At 40.2% G+C, this 22,660-nt stretch overlaps 1 protein-coding gene across 2 annotated transcripts in view; it reads left to right on the top strand.

Annotated features, from left to right (window-relative positions):
- NELL1 (neural EGFL like 1) overlaps positions 1 to 22,660 on the top strand; it is a 1,057,189-nt gene that overhangs the window by 627,574 nt on the left and 406,955 nt on the right. The window lies entirely within an intron of this gene.

Raw genomic sequence — 22,660 nt, 5'->3', positions numbered from 1 at the left:
TGGGCACAAAGCTATGGATACTGTCCTGGGAATCTATTGCTGTCTGATGGACACCTCAAACTTAGTCATGTAAAACAACCACCATTTACTAAACTCATAAATTTTGTGGGTGAATAATCTAGACGGCCCGGCAGGGATGGCTTGTATCTCCTTGATATCTGGGCCTCAGCTGGGAAATCTTAAAGGGCTGGGAAGAAGTCTCAAACAACTGAGCAGTGCCATCTTCTGAAGGCTTCTGTCCTCACGTGTCTGGTGCCTGGGTTGATATTTCTTGAAAGCTGGGCTCAGCTGGGACTGTGACCTGGAGCCTGTACACATACATGCCTGGCCTTGTATCTTCAGCCTTTTACCACCTGGCACTGGGTTCTGGGAGGTAACATCCTGGGATGGGGCATCCAGAAACTGCCAGACTCTTTCTGACCTTCACCTTGGAAGTCATGTGACATGGTTTCTGCCACATTCCCTTGATTACAAATGCATTTGTATGGGAGGAATAGATTGGTCTCCATGACTCAGGGAAGGGTGAGATTATATTGCAGAATAGCACGTGAGCTGGGAGATATGGTTTTGTCCATTTTTAGAAACTCTGCCACAGGCCCAGAGGAGAAGATGGTACTTGTTACTATCTGTAAACATCAGGGGAGTTACCCAAAGGTGGAGAGATGGGCATGGGACACCTATATCAAGCAGCTTCCTTTTCCTTTGGAAGGAATCCTGGCCCACAAGTGCATATTCATTATGTAAACGGGGTTATTTCCTCTGCCTGTGTTTCCATGCCATGGAAATGTTGAGGCGATTTCTATAGAACCGTCACCTTGCTGTAATGATTTACTGTATGAACTCTAGTGTTGCTTTGACAGTTACTCAGTTTGTTTGCTGTTTTATTTATAATTATTTTCAAAGTTGATCCCTGTATCATTTTGCCTAGCTAACTCCCATTCAGTTCTTTCATTAAATGTCACTTCCTCCAGGAAGTCTTCCCTAACTCCTCACCTGGATTGTGTTCTCTTGTTGTGTATTATTATTATTTCTAGTGCTTACTGTCTGTGACTAGAAGGCTTGATTTGTCTCTAGATAATAGGCTCTAAGAAGAGCCTTCCTAAGAAGACAGGACCAATGTCTACCTTTGTATTCCCTCTGCTGAGCACATTGTTAGCACATAATATATGCTGAATGATAACACACTGTTGAAGAAAGTTGCTTTCGAAATCTATTCTTGAACATGGCCGGTCTGGAGGGATAAAGAAGACAACAAAAGGCAGGGAGAGGACCACAACATTTTCATGACGTACTTCTCTCTTCTTCCTCTGCCTCCTCCTTTTTATTTTTCCACTTCATTCATGGAGGAAATCAATTGCAGAAACCTCCCAGCACACTTACCTAAGCCCACTGGGCCCCCACTAATCTCCGTATTAAGGATCATGGAAAGTAGCTAATATCATGTGCTATGCTGGGTCGACTCTCCCAGGATCAAGGAAGGAAGAGGGCAGCGAATTATGGATGGTCTACCAAGAGTGTACCTTCCAGTCCCTGAGGCTGAGAAAGCTTAGTGTCTTCTTATGTATGCTCTCGGGATTTTCTTGTTAATACAGATTCTTAGGAATACTCACCAGAGAGCTGAGACAGTATAGACAAATTGTAAGCCTCTTCCAAGTTTAATAGATACATACTTCAATATTTTTAGAATGGCACTTCCTTTGACAATTGGCCTGGCATGTGTGTGTGTGTGTGTGTAAAATTAATTTTATTGAAGTGTAGTTGATTTATAATGTGTTAATTTTTTGCTGTTCAACAAAATGATTCAGGTATATATGTGTGTGTGTGTGTATACGTATATATATATTCTTTTTCACTTTTCCATCATGGTTTATCACGGGGTATTGAATGAGTTCCCTGTGTTATAGCATAGAACTTGCTTGCAATCCATGCTGTATATAATAGTTTGCATCTGCTAACCCCAGGTCCATTCCATCCCCCTCCCCGCCCTCTCTCCCTCTTGGCAGCCACAGGTCTGGCTTTTTTACCTGTGAGTCTGTTTCTATTTTGTAGATAGGTTCACTTGTGTTATATTTTAGATTCTACATATAAGTGCTGTCATATGGTATTTGTCTTTCTCCTTCTGACTTACTTCACTTAGTACAATAATCTTTAGATCCATCTGTGTTGCTCTGGAGGAGGGATAGCAGCCCACTCCAGGATTCTTGCCTGGAGAATCCCTTGGACAGAGGAGCCTGGCAGGCTACAGTCCACGGGGTCACAAAGAGTTGGGCATGACTAAAGCGACTGAGCATGCACGCATGGTGATGCATATGGCATTATTTCATTCTTTTTTAAGAGAGACTGGTATTCCTTTATAAATATGCTCCACGTATTTATCCATTCATCTGTCAGTGAACACTTAGGTTGCTTCCATGTCTTGGCTATTAACGGTGTTGCTATGAACATAGGGGTGCACGTATCATTTTGAGTTATAGTTTTGCCAGGATGTATGGCCTGGCATATTTGAAGTATTCTGATTTTCAGAGTCCTAGACTAGCTGCATTAAAAAACAAAACTACCAGTTACTGAGCATCTAGTATTATGTATTAGGAACTGTGCAAACCTTTCGAATTACATCTTTCTTAATATTCCCAACTCCATAGCAAGTAGGTAGCATCATCTCTTTATAAAGATGGGGATATGGGGTCTCAGAAGGGTTAAGTGACTTACTGATACCTTAGAGTTGCTTTATGTAAGGACTGGTTTTCAAACTCAGTATGTGTGTCTCAAATACCTGCTCTTCCCTGTACCCTGAAAACACTGTCACATGACTTCATTATTAACTTTGTATCCTCGGCCCTCTTTCTTTCAGTCCTCCAGGGTCTCTTTTCTAGGAAACATGAAGGGACATCAGGATTTGGTTCCTCACTGTCATCCTAGCACCTCAGTGGTTGAACAATTGAATATAATACTGGAAATTTATTTTTCTAGCCCTGCCATAACAAACTGCCACACGCTGAGTGGTTTAAAACCACAGGAAAGCTTTCTTCCACAATTTTAGAGGTCAGAATCCAAAATCGATGAGCCAGCAGGGCCACACTCCCTCCCCTCTCCGTTCTGTCTTCTAGGGGCTCTGGTGCTCCTCGACTTGTGGCTGTGTGTCCAGGTTCTTTCTCCAGCTGCACATGGCCTTCTTCCTGTTATGTGTTCTCCTCTTGAAAGGGTACCAGTCAGTGGATTTAGGGTCCTCCTTCATCCATTATGGCCTCATCTTAACTAATGACACGTGCAAAGACCCTGTCTCTTTTTAAGGTCACATCCTGAGTTTCTAGCGGATATGAATTTGGGGAAGAAGCATTTTCAACCCACTACAGATGGGGATGGAGAAGGAATTCAAAAGGAACAAAAGGACATATTGGGAAGCAGGGTAATAAGACTAGCACATTTTCAGGCTTCTGTGTTTCCCTTTAATTCTATTCTTTTTTTCTCTGGGGCTTCTGAGCCCAAGAGCACAAGGAAAGACATAATCATGTATTAAAACAGGAGCAAAAGAGACTTTTTTGTTTGGCCAGTCTTCTTCCCAGATTCCTTGTTTTTCTGCACCATCACCTTGCTTCAGACAGAGAAAGACCAATACATTCGTGTCAAGAATTCCTGAAGCAGAAGGCAACTTCTGTGATAAAGAAAAACATCAATACAGCATTCATTTTCTCTCCATGTTTCATATTTAGACAGTTTTCTTCAGAATCTCTCTGGGTAGCTGTGGAACCTACACAATAGTCATCCAGCCTCTTCACAGCAAAAAGAGAAAAGGGTCACTTTGGGGATGCTTTTGTGACCGTTCCGTAAAGCCAAAGTCCAACAGCAGTTTCACATCTTTATTTTATTCTCATTTTGGATATTTCTATTGGTTAGGTGTTTAAAAGAAACCCAGAAACACTGGAGTGCAGTTCAGCTCTTCATTAATTTTGTAGTTTAATGATGCATTGCTAAATTAGCCCTGTGGAACAAAACTAACATTTACGGAATCTGTATTGCTTAGCTGGTACACACTAGACGCTTCATGCTCGATCAGTTACTCTTCCCAGCAGCTCTGCATGATGGATCTTATTGCTTCCAATTTTTGGCGACAACGCTGAGATTCAGAGAGCAAGCAACAGAGCTGGATTTGGATTCAGAGCCTTGGGGACATAAACGAAAGTAGAAAGCTCCTAGAAGTATCTTCCTATAATTATTGAGGAAAAGCTCATGGAAAATGCAGGCCAATATCACACCGTGAAGATGTTGATGATGATAGTGGTGGAGGTGGTGGCCTCTGCCCTTTTTGGAGCATCCACTATGCGCCCAAAATAATTTCACAAAGTTTATTCCCAATAGCATTCACTGTATAAATGTTTTCTGAATGTCTTTTTCATAGTATAATCAGTTTGGACCTGATGAATCAGACCCTAAACCTGGCTTTCTACTCCTAGGCACGCTATCATTGTCTCTTTTATATCCGTAGAAACTGTGGTGCAAAGAATTTGTCAAATCTCTCTGGGATTTGTATTCAGAACTAAGATTCACATGCAGATCTGTCAGCCTCCAAAACTTTGTCTTTTCGATACAAACTTGGTTGCACTGAAAGCATTTTCCTTTTCCTTAAAAGACAAACAAGCACTTTTTTTTAGCAGTAAAAGATACATATTGTTTGTAAAAAATTCAGAAGTACAAACTGAATGAAGTAAATAATAAAATGCCTTCCATTTATCCTCTGTCCAACTTCCCAGTGTAAATCATTGCTAATGGTTTAATACACATTTTATAGATGTTTTTATTCATGTACAAATATGTGTAAATGATTAATATATATTATATATAACATGCCATACTTTATATATAGTACTGTATATCCAAATCAAAAAGCACTTGATTGAGTTAGCTACACTGTGGTTTGTTTCTCCCTGCTGGGGAGGAATTAGGGTATATTTTACAGAAACTAATAATAAAAGTAAAAGATTATTTGATGCAGATCACACACACACCAGAAAGGATGGAAACTGGCTTGTTTCCTTTCACTTTTTGTTTTTGCTTCTGCAGTGATTCTGCCGTATCTGTTCTACCCATATTCCTACTCACGGTTGTGAGTTGAGAATAGTTTTTGGTCCTAGAGACCCAAGCCTCTTTTCCAATGGGAAGACTTAGTACACTTTTTTCTGGAAACGGTTTAAGTGTCTACTGACAGATGAATGGATAAAGAAGATACGACATATATGTATATATACTGTGAAATACTAGTCAGCCAGAAAACATGAACTCTTGTCATTTATGACCACATGGATGGACTTTGAGGGCATTGTACTAAGTGAAATCAGTCAGATGGAGAAAGACAAATACCATATGATTTCATTGATGTGAAATATAAAAAACAAACTAAAAAGTGAATAACTGAACAAACCAAACAAAATCAAACAACTAGATACAGAGAACAGAGCAGCAATTACCAGAGGGGAAGGTTTGGGGATGCAAAATGGGATAAGGGGGTCAACTTTATGGTGACAGAGAGAAACTAAATTTTTGGTGGTTCACACTGAAACTCCAATCCTTTGGCCACCTGATATGAAGAGCTGACTCATTTGAAAAGATCCTGATGCTGGGAAAGATTGAGGGCAGGAGGGGAAGGGGATGACAGAGGATGAGATGGTTGTGTTGGCATCACCAACTCAATGGACACGAGTTTGGGTAAACTCCGGGAGTTGGTGATGGACAGGGAGGCCTGGTGTGCTGTGGTTCATGGGGTCGCAAAGAGTCAGACATGACTGAGAGACTGAACTGAACTGAACTGATGCTGTGGTGTATACAGAAATAGAAATATAATGTCATATGCATGAAATTTGTATAATGCTACCTCATTTTAAAAAAGAAAGAAGAAAAAAGTGGAGACTGAATCTTCCAGAGGGAACTGGGATTATAGGGCTTGGTATCTGGGAAGTAGTAAAAATGGTCTAAGCTATGGTAGTTTAGCCCCAGGAGAGGCAATACAGAGGCCTCCAGATTCTTCACTGGTGTCCTCAAGAGAGGGTGAATAATGGGTATACAGTGGACTCCAAATTCAGGTTCTAACTCCTGGAGTACCTGCTCTTGGCAAAGATTTCAGCACCTGAGTTTAGCAGCTGAATGGCAGGGCTTCATACTGTTCATGGGGTTCTCAAGGCAAAAATACTGAAGTGGTTTGCCACTCCCTTCTCTTTGACAGTGTATCAAAAAGCAGAGACATTACTTTACCAACAAAGGTCCATATAGTCAAAGCTGTAGTTTTCCAGTAGTCATGTACAGATGTGAGAGTTGGACTATAAAGAAGGTTGAGCACTGAAGAATTGATGCTTTCAAACTCTGGTGTTATAGAAGACCCTTGACAGTCCCTTGGACTGCAAGGAGATCAAATCAGTCAATCCTAAAGGAAATCAGCCAATTAACTTGGAAGGACTGATGCTGAAACTGAAGCTCCAATCCTCTGGCTACGTGATGTGAATAGCCCACACTTTGGAAAAGACCCTGATGCTGGGAAAGATTGAAGACAGGAGAAGAAGGGGGAGACAGAGGATGAGATGGTTGGATGGCATCATTGACTCAATGGACATGAGTTTGAGCAAACTCTGGGAGATGATGAGGGACAGGGAAGCCTGGTGTGCTGCAGTCCATGGGGTAATAAAGAGTTGGACACGACTTAGTGACTGAGCAACAACAAAGGGCTTCAAGCCTCCGTTTAATCGGCCAGAGTAATAACCAGTGTGGAAACCAGACAGCCTTCCCATAAGGTTTTGCCTGAGACCCACAGAACCATGATAGAATCCCACAAAGGGCAAAGTAGGGTGAAGTGGAGTTCAATAATAAATGAGATTTAGTTGTCCATTCTGGCAAATAGAGGGCTTACAGGGCTTAGAGTTGTATTTACTCTGACTTAAAAAATTGTTTCTCAAATTCATGCACTGTGTTAGATTGCAAAGACATTTGTCCTTGAGCCTAAAGAACAGATTTTCAGATTTCACATTTAAGAAACTGGGAATGAATGCATTTTATATATATTTACTTCTTCTTCCTTCCCCCAATATTACTATTAAATAAATGTTTTTTCAATTAAGGAAATGTAGCATGTCTCTAGGATATTAGCAAAATAACTAACATTTCTAATCCTTCTTTGCAGAACATTTCACCCAAGAATGATATCTGATGAGTCTTTCCATCCCTGTTTTAAGACATGGCTAGAGATAAAAATGCCAGTTTAATTAAGAACTTTATACTTAGTAATTTTTAACAGCTTTATTGAGGTATAGTGTATGTAGCATAAAGTTCACCTCGTTAAAATGTATACTTCAGGGAATTCCCTGGCAGTCCTGTGGTTAGAACTGCACACTTCCACTTCATGGGACTCAAGTTCGATCCCATCCTGCAATATGCCAGGTGTGGCTAAAAAAATAACCCCCCAAACAAGCAAGCAAAAAAACATCAACAGTGTTTTACTAACCCACACTAATTAGAACAAAAACTATCTCAGTGAGAGTTACAAATTCAAACAAAAATCTTAAAAAAAATAAAAGTACAGTTATTTTAAGTGTATTTTCAGAGTTGCACTTCTGTTATAATACTCTAATTTTAGAACATTTTTATCACCCTGAGGAAAAAACGTGTATCCATTTCCTTGAACTTAGCCCTAAGTAGCCACTTACCTAGTTTATGATGCTCTAGATTTGCCATCTGGATGTTTTATATAAACGAGAATGTAAAGCAGGTGATTGACTTCTTGTACTTAGCAAATGTTTTTGAGGTTTATCCATGGTACGTGCTGTTATATGTAGCAGTGCTTCATTCTTTTCTTTCTTTAAAAAAGTTTTTTAATTTTTTTCACCACACTGCATGTGGGCTCTTAGTTGCCCCACTGGGGATTGATCCCACACCCCCTGCATTGCAAGCACAGTTTTAACCCCTGGATCACCAGGGAAGTTCTGCTTCATTATTTTTCATTACTGAAAAATATCCCATTATATTGATATACCACATTTTCTTTATGCAATCATATGTCAATGTCTTTATGGGTTGTTTCCACCTTTGGCTTTTATGAATGATGCTTGTGTGAATCTTTGTGTGGATATATAAATTCATTTTTCTCAAGTGTATGCCTAGAAGCAGAATTGCTGAAGCATGTGGTAATCTTATATTTACTACTTTGTGGAACTGCCAAGTAATTTACAAATATTTCATTCCCATTAGCAGTGTACAAGGGATTCCATTTCTTTTCTATTTTATAGATAATTTCTGTGATCGGTCTTGATTATAGTCATTCTGGTGTGTGTGAAGTGGTCACTGTGGTTTTGCTTTGGGTCTCCTTCATGACTAAAAATGTTGAGTATCCTTTCATGTGTTTATTAGAGATTTATATGTATGCTTTAGCAAAATGTCTATTTAAATACTTTTCCCATTTTCTAATTGGGTTACTTTTTTATTACTGAGTTGTAAAGGTTCTTTATATTCAAGATTGCTTAGAAGATTCAAGTTGCTTAAAAGATGCATGATTTGCAAGTATTTTCTTAGAGTCTAGGAGTTGTGTCTTTAGCAATTGTTTATGAAGGAAGTGGCCTGCCTCAGAGAGAGCTCCTTAAACCTCATTCCTTTCTCCTTTTCCTACAGTCACTGTGATAAATGAATATATCAACACATCATTACCTGATTGTATTTCATTTATAAGTTCTTCCCATCTAAGTTTTCCCCAGCTGCCTGATTCAATTACCTTTTCCTTTTCTTAATTCTCCTTGCTGTTGTTGTTCAGTCATGGCCAACTCTTTGTGACCCCGTGGGCTGTAGCCCACCAGGCTCCTCTGTCCATGGAGATTCTCCAGGCAAGAATCCTGGAGTGGGTTGCCATGCCCTCCTCTAGGGGATCTTCCCAACCCAGGAATCAAACCCAGGTCTCCCGCATTGCAGGAGGATTCTTTACTGTCTGAGCCACATATTATAGGGGAATCTTTCTGAGCAAGGTAATTGAGCATTCTTTACTCTGAAGAAGTGAGGACTGAACTGGATACCCAGGATAAGCAAGTGTTTATGTGGCTAAGAAGGAAGAGCATGTGAAAGTTTCTGTGACCCAAGGGGACAAAGCCCTTTTGAAACAGGGAATAGAGCGTGGTGGTAGGAGCTGAGCAGACAAATGTGAAAAGGAACTGAGGGAGTCAGGTTGGGAAAACCCATGACAGGCTGAGGAGGTTATATTAAAAATGTTTGTCCACATTTTAAGACCAGTGAAAAGTAATTGAGGGGTTTTAGAAAAGACTGTAAGATGATCACCTTTGAATTCCAAAGAATGAATTGAAAAATGAACAGTGATTATGAGAGTTCCATTTAGAAGCAATAGGAAGAGCTCAAGTATTGACCGCTTAGATGTGGGTAAGATGATGGTAGCTTTGATGAAGGTGGGAGAAATGAAGATAAAAGAATGAATCTGAAAGACATTTAGAAAGAAAAATCAATGAAACTTGATGGTTTGATAAGGGATTATGGTGCTAATTCTTCTGCCATGATTTGACTGTAACTGTCTTGGTTTGACTCTCCCATTCTACCCCTTGGAGCACTTAAAACCTCTCTTTTCCCATTTCTTCATTTAGAAAATATGGATGGTAGTATTTAATTCATATGAATGGTACAACACTTTTAGAGCAATATCTAAATCATAGTGTCTGCTCAAAAATATGCTAAACAATTAAATGTGTTCAGGTTTATGAAAAATTCCAATTATTAGGGATTTGTTTCTTTGAAAAAGTGAAGGAAAGTGAATATTTTCCTAAAAATTAAACACACTGAAGACATGGTTCTGGCCAAGTTGGACTATCCCCATTCCTCCCAGGTCCATAACAACTAAAAAACCCTTGGATATAACACAACAAATTCCCGGGTAGACTCTGAAAGGTGGGTAGAAGAAGAAGGACTACATAGCAGCTCTGGGAGATGAACAAGAATGCATTGAGTTCCCTGTTTTTGTTTTGCCTTTGGTGTCTCTCAGATGGGGAGCTGAAGAACTCTGGAACCTGAATCCACAGATAGGCACAGAGGAGAGACTGCTGCTCGAGAAAGAACGAGAAAAGGGAGTCTAATAGAACAGAAAACCTTTCTGAAAACTCACCCTCCTTGAACCATATGATAGTAGGAAATCTGCTTGGCAGAAGCAGGTGGTGCTTTAGGTCCCTCTCTGTGGGGATGTTGGTGGGCCCCACATGGAGCTGGGCCTCCCCTCCTGTCCAGCAGCACACAGACTGTGCAAAGCCAGGGCAAGGCAAGGTTGATGGGCAGCCTGTCTCCCCCCAGCTTCAGTGCCAGGGGGTCCATCAGAACCTCCACCTCCACCCAGGATGGACAAGGCTGTACGACATGCGGCTGCCATTACACTTAATGCTGAAAGACTGATTAGTTTCTCCCTAACACTGGGCACAGCCCAGTGATGGTGTGCTCCCACTCCTGTGTGACACAGCACTGGAGATCTTAGCCGACAGAATAAGGTGGCAGCACAAGGAAATAAAAAGCATGCATACCAGAAAGGAAGAAATAAAGCTAATCCTAATTACAGATGACATGCTTGCCTATGGAGTCAATTCTGAGGAATCTACAGGAAAATCGTACAACTAATAAGTGAGTTCAGCAGAGTCACAAGCTTTATAAGATTAACACACAAAATTGATTTTATTCCTTTATACTATCAAGTGATACATAGAAATTAAAATTTAAAAAGTAACATCATATTCAGTCACTCTGAAATAAAGTAAAATTCCTAGTTATAAATCTAATGAAACATGTACAGGGTCTGTGTGCTGAAAATTGCAACACACCAATGGAAGAAATAAAAGTGTAGGTAAATGGGGAAACATACTGTGTTTACAGGTTAGAAGGTTCAATATAGTAAAGATGTCAATACTCCACAAACTGATACATTTAATAAAATCCCTGTGAAAATCCCAACAAGATTTTCTCTAGAAATGGGCAAACAGTATCTAAAATTTATGAAAGGGAGAGGAACTAAGATGACTATAACAAAATGGAAAGGGCAAAATGAAGGGAATTACTTGGGAGAAAAGTTATGACCAACCTAGATAGCATATTCAAAAGCAGAGACATTACTTTGCCAACAAAGGTCCATCTAGTCAAGGCCATGGTTTTTCCAGTGGTCATGTATGGATGTGAGAGTTGGACTGTGAAGAAAGCTGAGCACCGAAGAATTGATGCTTTTGAACTGTGGTGTTGGAGAAGACTCTTGAGAGTCCCTTGGACTGCAAGGAGATCCAACCAGTCCATTCTAAAGGAGATCAGTCCTGGGTGTTCTTTGGAAGGAATAATGCTAAAGCTGAAACTCCAGTACTTTGGCCACCTCATGAGAAGAGTTGACTCACTGGAAAAGACTCTGATGCTGGGAGGAATTGGGGGCAGGAGGAGAAGGGGACAACAGAGGATGAGATGGCTGGATGGCATCACTGACTCGATGGACGTGGGTCTGAGTGAACTCCGGGAGTTGGTGATGGACAGGGAGGCCTGGGGTGCTGCGATTCATGGGCTCACAAAGATTCGGACATGACTGAGCAACTGAACTGAACTGAACTGAACTGACCGTTGTATGATATGCAGGCTTTCTATACTCACAGTACTCATGGCAGTGTGGAATTGGCAGTGGAATACACACACAAATCAGTGAAACAGAATAGAGAATCAGGAAAGAGAAGAATAAAAATACAATTGGTTTTTGACAAAAGCTTTTGCAATTCAATGAAGGAAAAGTAGCCTTTTCAACAAATGACATGCATAGGCCAAAACCTAAACTTCTTACCATATGCAAAAATAAATTCCAAATAGGTCACGAACTTATAATCTAAGAGGTAGAAGTACAAAACTGTTAAGAAAAAAAATGGGAGGAAATCTTTGAGATCTAGGGCTAGAGAAAGAGTTCTTATATGTGATATCTAATGTACTATTAATAAAATGAAAAATAGGTAAGCTGAATTTCATCAAAAGTAAAACATTTTGCATTGTGAAAGGCTGCAACCAGAATGAAAATACAAGCTAGAGACTATGAAAATATCTGCAAATCACATATCCAATGGAGGCTTTATATCTGGAGTATATGAAGAATTCTCAAAACTCAACAGAAAAGAAAAAAAGATCCAGTTGTAAAATCAGCAAAAAGACATTTCACCAAAGATATAGACGGCAAAGGAACATGTGGAAAGATGCTATCATCATTGACTATTAGCAAAATGACAAATTAAGCTCTTAATGTGGTATCATAACACACACAATATGAATGACTAAAATCGTAAAAATGACAGTTCCAAGTGCTAGCAATGATGTAGAGAAATGATCACTCATGCATTGAGAGTGGGAATGTAAAATAGTACAGCCATTCTGGAAGTTCATTTGGTAGTTTCTTACAAAACAAAACGTGCACTTACCAGATGCCCCTATAATCACTCTCTTGGATATTTATCTCAGAGTAATGAAAATATAGCCACATAAAAGCCTGTGCACAGATGTTTGCAGCACCTTTTTTCAGAGCTGTGAAGCACAGGAAACAATCCAAGTCCCTTCAGCATGTGAATGGTTGAACAGACTGATACATTGCTCCAGTGGAATACTATACAGCAGTAAGAAGGGATGAGCTATTGAAGCTACAACAGTCTGAATGCAACTCAAGGGCATTAAATCTACTTTTTAAAAAGTCAGTCTCAAAGTTTAATTAACTGGGTAATACCACTGTATCACATTTTAAAAATGACAACTAAGGAGAACCAGATTAGTGGTTGATAGGGGCCAGGAATTGGGGGTGATGAGGTGTAGGGTGGATAGGTACAAAGACATAGCATGACTGTGGTGGTTGTGGTTACACAAATTTATCCCAAGTTAATATTGCTTAGAAATGCACCCACATATACATAAACACAACGTGAATGCAGTTGGAAAACATGGTAGGAACTGAATAGTTCTGTAGACTACTTAACAGTGATACATGAATGTCAGTTTTCTGGTTTAGATATGATGCTACTGCTATATAAGACGGCACTATGGAGAGAAATGGTCCCATCACTTCATGGCAAATAGATGGGGAAACAGTGGAAACAGTGTCAGATTTTATTTTTTTGGGCTCCAAAATCACTGCAGATGGTGATTGCAGCCATGAAATTAAAAGACTCCTTGGAAGGAAAGTTATGACCAACCTAGATAGCATATTCAAAAGCAGAGACATTACTTTGCCAACAAAGGTCCGTTTAGTCAAGGCTATGGTTTTTCCAGTGGTCATGTATGGATGTGAGAGTTGGACTGTGAAGAAAGCTGAGCGCCGAAGAATTGATGCTTTTGAACTGTGGTGTTGGAGAAGACTCTTGAGAGTCCCTTGGACTGCAAGAAGATCCAACCAGTCCATTCTAAAGATCATCAGCCCTGGGTGTTGTTTGGAAGGAATGATGCTAAAGCTGAAACTCCAGTACTTTGGCCACCTCATGTGAAGAGTTGACTCATTGGAAAAGACTCTGATTCTGGGAGGGATTGGGGACAGGAGGAGAAGGGGATGACAGAGGATGAGATGGCTGGATGGCATCACCAACTTGATAGACATGAATCTGAGTGAACTCCGGGAGTTGGTGATGGACAGGGAGGCCTGGCGTGCTGCGATTCATGGGGTTGCAAAGAGTCAGACATGACTGAGCGACTGAACTGAACTGAACTGATGGAGAGAAACTGGGTGAAGGAGATAAGGGGCTCTTTGTGTACTACGTTTGCAGCTTCCTGTATGCCTATATTTTTTTCTTTTTTTTAAGGTAAAAGAAATTATCTACATTGTGACCAACATTGTAGATATTTGAATAGCTTTGTAATACTCTGGGGTTTGGAAAGAATGAAGGAGAAAGAACGAGGATATTGGGGTTTGAGTCTTTGACATACAACTTACTATCTATATATGTATAGATGCTCCAAAGTCCAATTTCATCTGTGAAATATGACTTATAACACCTGTTCAGCATATCCCAGTGAGGTCACTATAACTTTTTTTTTTAAAATGCAAACTAGATTACTTTGAACAAAGTGAAGCTGTAGCCAGTCAGATCCCAAATATAAGACATTTGCAGTCACAGCTGTAGTGACCATTTCAGTAGCTTGTTTGGATCCTACTTAATTCACTAAGAAAAAGTGTGTTAGTTGAAAATGGCTGTTGATTACAATGTTACAGAAGTGGATGGAGTCCTTCTGAGCCATCCCATGAAAAAGAGAAGAAAGGAGAAAGGATCCATGTGATAATGACAATGTTTAAGGAGTACTCATTAAGTATTAGCCAACTAATTAATTAAATATTAATTAAATTAAGTTAAATATTAGCCAACATAGCAATAATTATCATCAGTATGGAGAGTTTGACAAAATCATTATTTCTTTGTCCCGAGTGGTTTGATACTCCAAATTTACTATAAACAAGCTGGTCTGTATGTCAACAATCCTAAACATAAATCCCTCACCTTCCCAATCTATAGTCTTGTTTCTTGGGAACTATCACTGAAGCTAAGCAAATGTTTCTTTGTTTAATATCTTTGTGACCTCATGGACTATACAGTCCATGGAATTCTCCAGGCCAGAAGACTGGAGTGGGTAGCCATTCCCTTCTCTAGGGGATCTTCCCAACCCAGGGATCAAACCCAGGTCTCCCACATTGCAGGCAGATTCTTTACCAACTGAGCCATCAGGGAAGCCCAAGAATACTGGAGTGGGTAGCCTATCCCTTCTCCAGCAGATGTTCCCAACCCAGGAATTGAACCGGGGTCTCCTGGATTGCATGTGGATTCTTTACCAACTGAGCTATGAGGGAAGCCCAATATCTTCAAAGAGGTATTCTAATTTAAGTGTATTTAGAATTCTATCTGTTCATAGCTTTCCTGCCTGAACTTCAAGCCCTTAAAGAAAAAGAGAGTTTTCTTAACCAGCTTAACCACCATTCAACAATGAAGTCTGCTCACAAGTAACCAATAACAGTGGGAAAAATAGGAGCAATACTAGTAGTAGTAGTAACAATGATAATAAAATAGTTTACTAGTTACAATGCTATAATAAATATCGTATCTATATTAACTGAGTCCTCATCACAACCCTAGGAGATGGGTTGTATCCTATTCACATTTTACATATAGAAACTAGAAGACACTGGCTGTTTGAGTAACTCAAATGCCTATGGCTAGTAAGTGGCATATCCAGGATCATCTAACCCAGGCTGTGTGCTTCTAAAGCCTCTTGCCTCTATGTCCTGCCACCTGTCACAAATGCTTGTCTCACACTGTTTACAGCATGTCCAGCAGCTGGAAGGGGATTTGAGATTTTTAGGAGGAGACCATTTCTTCTGTCACCATCTCTGTCAAACATAGTGTTGAAGGTGCTGATTGCTTTGAAAACTTAGGCGTGACTAAAGAAAATAAGGGGGGAATTTTTTGAAACCCTTGTCCTTGGAGGATAGATTGGATTTTCAGTGGGTATTTGGGGCCAGTACAGGAAAAGACAGTCTTTATTCTTGGCATCATAGGATCACTTCCCCAGTGTCTAGAGTCATAAGTCCAAATTCCTCCACTTAGTAGTTTTGTGATGTTAGAGTATTTAATAATGCAGTCTTTAAATTTAATAATGTCTTCATTCCTACATTGTAAAAATGAGCATATTTCATGTGGTTGTTGGGAGAATTAAATGATACATATATGATAATTTTAGCTCAGTTGGAGAAGGAAATGGCAACCCACTCCAGTATTCTTGGGAAATCCCCTGGACAGAGAAACTGGTGGGCTGCAGTCCATGGAGTCACAGAAGTCAGACACAATTAGTAAGTAAACCACTACCGCCACCATTTAGCTCAGTGCTGGGCACTCTGGGTTCACCATTTTTATGTGAAGTAGGGCTTCCCAGGTGGAGCTAGTGGTAAAGAGCCAGTGCAGGAGACAAGAGAAACCTGGGTTTGACCCCTGGGTTGGGAAGATCCCCTGGAGGAGGGCATGGCAACCCACTCCAGTATTTTTGCTTAGAGAATCCCATGGACAGAGGAGCCTGGAAGGCTACAGTCCATGAGGTTGCAGAGAGTTTGACACGACTGAAGTGACTTAGCACAGCACATGTGAAGTAGAGGGAGGTAAAGTCTGGGTTATAGAAGATTTGCTACAGTTTGTCTCCTCAAAGTTAACTAGTTCGTAAGGCATTCATGATAAAGCTTGCAAATCTCATCAGCATATATTGTGATATCATCGCCTCCAAAGTGATGAAAGATATTAAATTTATTAAAAGCTCCAAGATGGGTCAAATTCATATGGTGTCAAGAGCACATGGAAGCCTGCACGGCAAGAGTGTTCATATGAAATGGTATTTGAAGGCAGGCAAGGGCATAGATTTTTCACTTCGTTGTGAGAGTACTTTGAGTCCAGGAAACTCATGACAAGCTAGAGAGGTAGTAATTAACTTATACACTTGCAAGATAGTGATAAGGCTACCTCATCACAGAAGGGGCTTTGCATCAAGAATAGTGGGAGATAACAGGATCAGTTCAGTTCAGTTGCTCAGTCGAGTCTGATTCTTTTCGACCCCATGGTCTGCAGCTCGATAGGCTTTCCTGTCTATCACCAACTCCTGAAGTTTACTCAAACTCATGTTCATTGAGTCAGTGATGGCATCCAACCGTCTCATCTTCCGTCATCTCCTTGTCCTCTCCTGCCTTCAATCTTTCCCAGCATCAGGATCTTGTCAAATGAGTCAGCTCTTTGCATTAGGTAACCAAAGTATTGGAGTTTCAGCTTCAGCATCATTCCTTCCAAAGAAATCCCAGGGCTGATCTCCTTCAGGATGGACTGGTTGGATCTCCTTGCAGTCCAAGGGACTCTCAAGAGTCTTCTCCAACACCACAGTTCAAAAGCATCAATTCTTCGATGCTCAGCTTTCTTTATGTGAGTCCAACTCTCACATCCATACATGACTACTGGAAAAAACAGCTTTGACTAGACAGACCTTTGTGGGCAAAGTAATGTCTCTGCTTTTTAATAAGCCAACTTTTTCACTCTCCTCTTTCACTTTCATCAAGAGGCTCTTTAGTTCTTCTTCACTTTCTGCCATAAGGGTAGTGTCATCTGCATATCTGAGGTTATTGATATTTCTCCCGGCAATCTTGATTCCAGCTTGTGCTTCTTCCAGTCCAGCATTTCTCATGATGTACTCTGCATATAAGTTAAATAAGCAGGGTGACAATATACGACCTTGATGTACTCCTTTTCCTTTGGAACCAGTCTGTTGTTTCATGTCCAGTTCTGTTGCTTCCTGACCTGCTTACAGATTTCTCAAGAGGCAGGTCAAGTGGTCTGGCATTTCCATCTCTTTAAGAATTTTCCAGTTTGTTGTGATCCACAGAGTCAAAAGCTCTGGCATCGTCAATAAAGCAGAAATAGATGTTTTTTCTGGAACTGTCTTGTTTTTTTTGCTGATCAGGCAGATGTTGGCAATTTGATCTCTGGTTCCTCTGCCTTTTCTAAAACCATCTTGAACATCTGGAAGTTCACGGTTCACGTATTATTGAAGCCTGGCTTGGAGAATTTTCAGTGTTACTTTACTAGTGTGTGAGATGAGTGCATTTGTGTGGTAGTTTGTGCATTCTTTGACATTGCCAAAGAATGGTTCGTGACATTGTACAGGAGATAGGGATCAAGACCATCCCTAAGAAAAAGAAATGCAAAAAAGCAAAATGACTGTCTCAGGAGGGCTTGCAAATAGCTGTGAAGAGAAGAGCAGTGAAAAGCAAAGGAGAAAGGGACAGATATGCCCATTTGAATGCAGAGTTCCCAGGAATAGCAAGCAGAGGTAAGAAAGCCTTCCTCAGTGATAACAGGATAGGTGTGTTAATTAACCCAATGGGGTAATCCTTTCCGACTGTACATCAAATTGTTACATTGTACATTTTCGGTATCTTTCAGTTCTATTTGTTAAGTATGCCTTTATTAAGCTGATGATGGGAGTGGGGTGGTTGGAGACTGGAAAAACAATAATGGACCAGACTTCTGGAATGTTGCATAAAATCCTACATTTCTCCACACTGTTGTTTTACCTGGAGTGCCCTTCTTGAGCATTTCTGTCTGAGAAAACCATGACTGTTTTTAAAAGGCTAGTTCAAATACTATGTCTTTCAAGAAGATTTTTTTGCCTATTAGAAGGCATTTCTTTTTTTTTTTTTTTATTCCTTTATTTCTCATGTGTTCCCCATCCTGAACCCTCCTCCCTCCTCCCTCCCCATACCATCCCTCTGGGTCGTCCCAGTGCACCAGCCCCAAGTATCCAGCATCATGCATTGAACCTGGACTGGCATCTCGTTTCATACATGACATTTCACATGTTTCAATACCATTCTCCCAAATCATCCCACCCTCTCCCTCTCCCACAGAGTCCATAAGCCTGTTCTATACATCAGTGTCTCTTTTGCTGTCTCATATACAGGGTTATCGTTACCATCTTTCTAAATTCCATATATATGCGTTAGTATACTGTATTGGTGGTTTTCCTTCTGGCTTACTTCACTCTGTATAATAGGCTCCAGTTTCATCCACCTCATTAGAACTGATTCAAATGTATTCTTTTTAATGGCTGAGTAATACTCCATTGTGTATATGTACCACAGCTTTCTTATCCATTCATCTGCAGATGGACATCTAGGTTGCTTCCATGTCCTGGCTATTATAAACAGTGCTGCGATAAACATTGGGGTACACGTGTCTCTTTCCCTTCTGGTTTCCTCAGTGTGTATGCCCAGCAGTGGGATTGCTGGATCATAAGGCAGTTCTATTTCCAGTTTTTTAAGGAATCTCCACACTGTTCTCCATAGTGGCTGTACTAGTTTGCATTCCCACCAACAGTGTAAGAGGGTTCCCTTTTCTCCACATCCTCTCCAGCATTTATTATTTGTAGACTTTTGGATCGCAGCTATTCTGACTGGTGTGAAATGGTATCTCATAGTGGTTTTGATTTGCATTTCTCTGATAATGAGTGATGTTGAGCATCTTTTCATGTGTTTGTTAGCCATCTGTATGTCTTCTTTGGAGAAATGTCTATTTAGATCTTTGGCCCATTTTTTGATTGGGTCATTTATTTTTCTGGAGTTGAGCTGTAGGAGTTGCTTGTATATTTTTGAGATTAGTTGTTTGTCGGTTGCTTCATTTGCTATTATTTTCTCCCATTCTGAAGGCTGTCTTTTCACCTTGCTAATAGTTTCCTTTGATGTGCAGAAGCTTTTAAGTTTAATTAGGTCCCATTTGTTTATTTTTGCTTTTATTTCCAATATTCTGGGAGGTGGGTCATAGAGGATCCTGCTGTGATGTATGTCAGAGAGTGTTTTGCCTATGTTCTCCTCTAGGAGTTTTATAGTTTCTGGTCTTACGTTGAGATCTTTAATCCATTTTGAGTTTATTTTTGTATATGGTGTTAGAAAGTGTTCTAGTTTCATTCTTTTACAGGTGGTTGACCAGATTTCCCAGCACCACTTGTTAAAGAGATTGTCTTTAATCCATTGTATATTCTTGCCTCCTTTGTCAAAGATAAGGTGTCCATATGTGCGTGGATTTATCTCTGGGCTTTCTATTTTGTTCCATTGATCTATATTTCTGTCTTTGTGCCAGTACCATACTGTCTTGATAACTGTGGCTTTGTAGTAGAGCCTGAAGTCAGGTAGGTTGATTCCTCCAGTTCCATTTTTCTTTCTCAAGATCGCTTTGGCTATTCGAGTTTTTTTGTATTTCCATACAAATTGTAAAATTATTTGTTCTAGCTCTGTGAAGAATACTGTTGGTAGCTTGATAGGGATTGCATTGAATCTATAAATTGCTTTGGGTAGTATACTCATTTTCACTATATTGATTCTTCCAATCCATGAACATGGTATATTTCTCCATCTATTAGTGTCCACTTTGATTTCTTTCACCAGTGTTTTATAGTTTTCTATATATAGGTCTTTAGTTTCTTTAGGTAGATATATTCCTAAGTATTTTATTCTTTTTGTTGCAATGGTGAATGGAATTGTTTCCTTAATTTCTCTTTCTGTTTTCTCATTATTAGTGTATAGGAATGCAAGGGATTTCCGTCCAGTGAACTTCTTTTCGATTTACCATTGTTTCTCTTAGCAAACATGAGCACACATGCTCGTTTGCCTAGGAAATTCTGAGTTATTCCAGAGTAGTTGTTAGCAAAGTCCCCTTTCACTCTAAAATATGTTCTGTTTATATGATAAAATATAAGGTCACCCACTTATAACTCAGCGCTTCTCCCTTGTGTTCTGGTTAGTGACATATTGCTGTCTGGTGACCTATTTATTAAAATGTTCATGTGAGCAGGGACCATATCTACTCATTTGTATTCCCAATACAGACTCTAATAATTATTTATTAAGTGGATTTAAATAAGTATATTGAAAACTCTTGGAGTCTGATCCTTTATTCTTAGACTTTTTTGAGTTCCGAGCATCTTTTGGTATTGCACCTGTACATATGAGGTGCTTGCTCGGTCTGTAAATGTGGTCGGAGATTCACAGGGCTCTACTATTTCTGGAACAACCTGAAGATGATTTGAGCGCTGACTAGAAGTGTGTCTTCATAAATGTCCTCCCCTCACACTACTTGCTAACCTGTGCACATCCTCTGACAGTTTGAGTTGGTCTTCCGGCCTTAAGACAAATTTTCTTTGGAAAAATGCAAGGTGTTAAGAGCCATGGGTAAGTATTGACTTGACCTTATTGCTTGTGGGGTGACTGAAACAGCTCTACTTTGCAGAATTTAACTTTTCTCTAGGCCTCTCTAACCTAGTCCCTGTTAGGAAATTTAAAATAAAAAATTAATGAAGATAGGTGTTTTTTCACTTGATGGCTATATTGATCTAATAGTTTGCTTACCAAACTATATTGAGTGTTTAGTTTTGTTCAGTTAGTGTTGTTTTCTTTGAGGTTTCTAGCTTGGGATTTGAACTATTGTTTTATAGTCTTTTATGACTTCAATAACCCTACTTGATTTTTCTTAAAATTTCTAAGTCCTAGTAGCAGGTGTTAAAGGGAGTAAAGGGAATAAAATTTATCATATTATTTATTTATAGAGGAGTCATTTAGGTGAATATAAAAACTTGCCAGTGATGAGGGTCGAGAGTGTAGTTATCTGTGAAATCTTGATTTCAAACTGGGAATCTTTCACTCTTTCATAGTGTTAGATATACTTTCCCCTGTGTCTTGTGAATTTAGGAGGCTATGACTGTTTGAATATATGTAACTATATTACTGGAGAAGGAAATGGCAACCCACTCCAGTACTCTTGCCTGGAAAATTCCATGGACGGAGGAGCCTGGTAGGCTACAGTCCATGGGGTTTCAAAGAGCCGGACACAACTGGGCGACTTCCCTTTCTTTCTGCAGTTTCTTTTGGGGAAAGAAATGGCAACACACTCCAGTGTTCTTGCCTGAGAATCCCACGGACAGAGGGGCCTGGTGGGCTGTGGTCTATGGGGTTGCAAAGAGTCGGATACAACTAAGAAACTAACACACATACACACAACCATATTACTATATATCAGGCATCAGCACAGTGGTTAAATTCTGAACCCTGTGAAAATGGTTAATGCTCCTCTGCTAGGCTGTATTTGCTGGGCCTTCCTCTTTAGTTTTACCCTCCTTGTTCTTTTGGAGAAGGATATTGAGAGGATAAGACAGGTGGTTGGACCACCAGTTGAACCCTGGCAGTCAGAGCCTCCACATGCAATCCCTGTCCTTGTAATATATATTCTGGCCACTGTTCCCACAGTCAGAGCTGTTTCAAGGACACAGCCCTGAAAGAGCAAGATATTGTTGAGACCATCAGGATGTAATACGTGACTGAACCCCATTAAGGCCTCTATATACACTTTTAAGATCTGGTGGGTGAGTGCAGAAATCTACTGGTCTTGCACCCACCCAGAACCAGCCTCATATGTAAGTCCCCTTGCTTATTAAATCTGTGTCTCACAGTCTGGAGTGTCTGCCTCTTTCTTTGGTCTCTCCTTACTCTCTTTGTATGAAGGCCAGTTTCAGATTTTACCCAGGAAGCTTCCAAGGTTTCCAACCAACATGTTCTAAAGAAGCCATGGGCTCTCTCCTATGGGTTTCTTTCCCTTTTCTTTTCCTCAACCTTACAGGAAGGTTTCCCAGCCTTGGGACTGGTGACATATCAGACTGGTTGAATTCTTTGTTGTGGCGTGCTGTCTGTGCGTTGTTGAACGCTTGGCAGCATCCCTGCCCTCCATCCACTAATGCCAATAGCATCACCTTTCTCAAAGCACAACAACCAAACATATCCTCAGACATTGTCAAATGTTTCTAGGAGGAAGAAAAGATGCAGAATTGAACACCTCTCCCCCCCACCCCTCGAGAACCCAGCTTTGGAGCCTCTGCAGAAACCTTTGCAGCCATGAAAGAAGCAGTGACCTTAGAGCAGCAGTTAGGAATCACTGTGACTTGGAAAAATCTCTTGACTTCTCTGACACTCAGTCTGTTTCCGTTCAAAGTGAAGATAATAACATACATCGTCTAGAGCTGTTGAGATTTCAAGGTCCCAATGCATGGTAGTCACTTTCATTCTTACCTGGTGAGTTCCAGCTACCTTTTCCAACGT

This window comes from Bos indicus, chromosome 29 (genome assembly GCF_029378745.1).
Source record: "Bos indicus isolate NIAB-ARS_2022 breed Sahiwal x Tharparkar chromosome 29, NIAB-ARS_B.indTharparkar_mat_pri_1.0, whole genome shotgun sequence".
Lineage (NCBI taxonomy): Eukaryota > Metazoa > Chordata > Mammalia > Artiodactyla > Bovidae > Bos > Bos indicus.
Note: the sequence above shows the minus strand (reverse complement) of the source record. Positions and strands in the feature narration are given on the sequence as shown.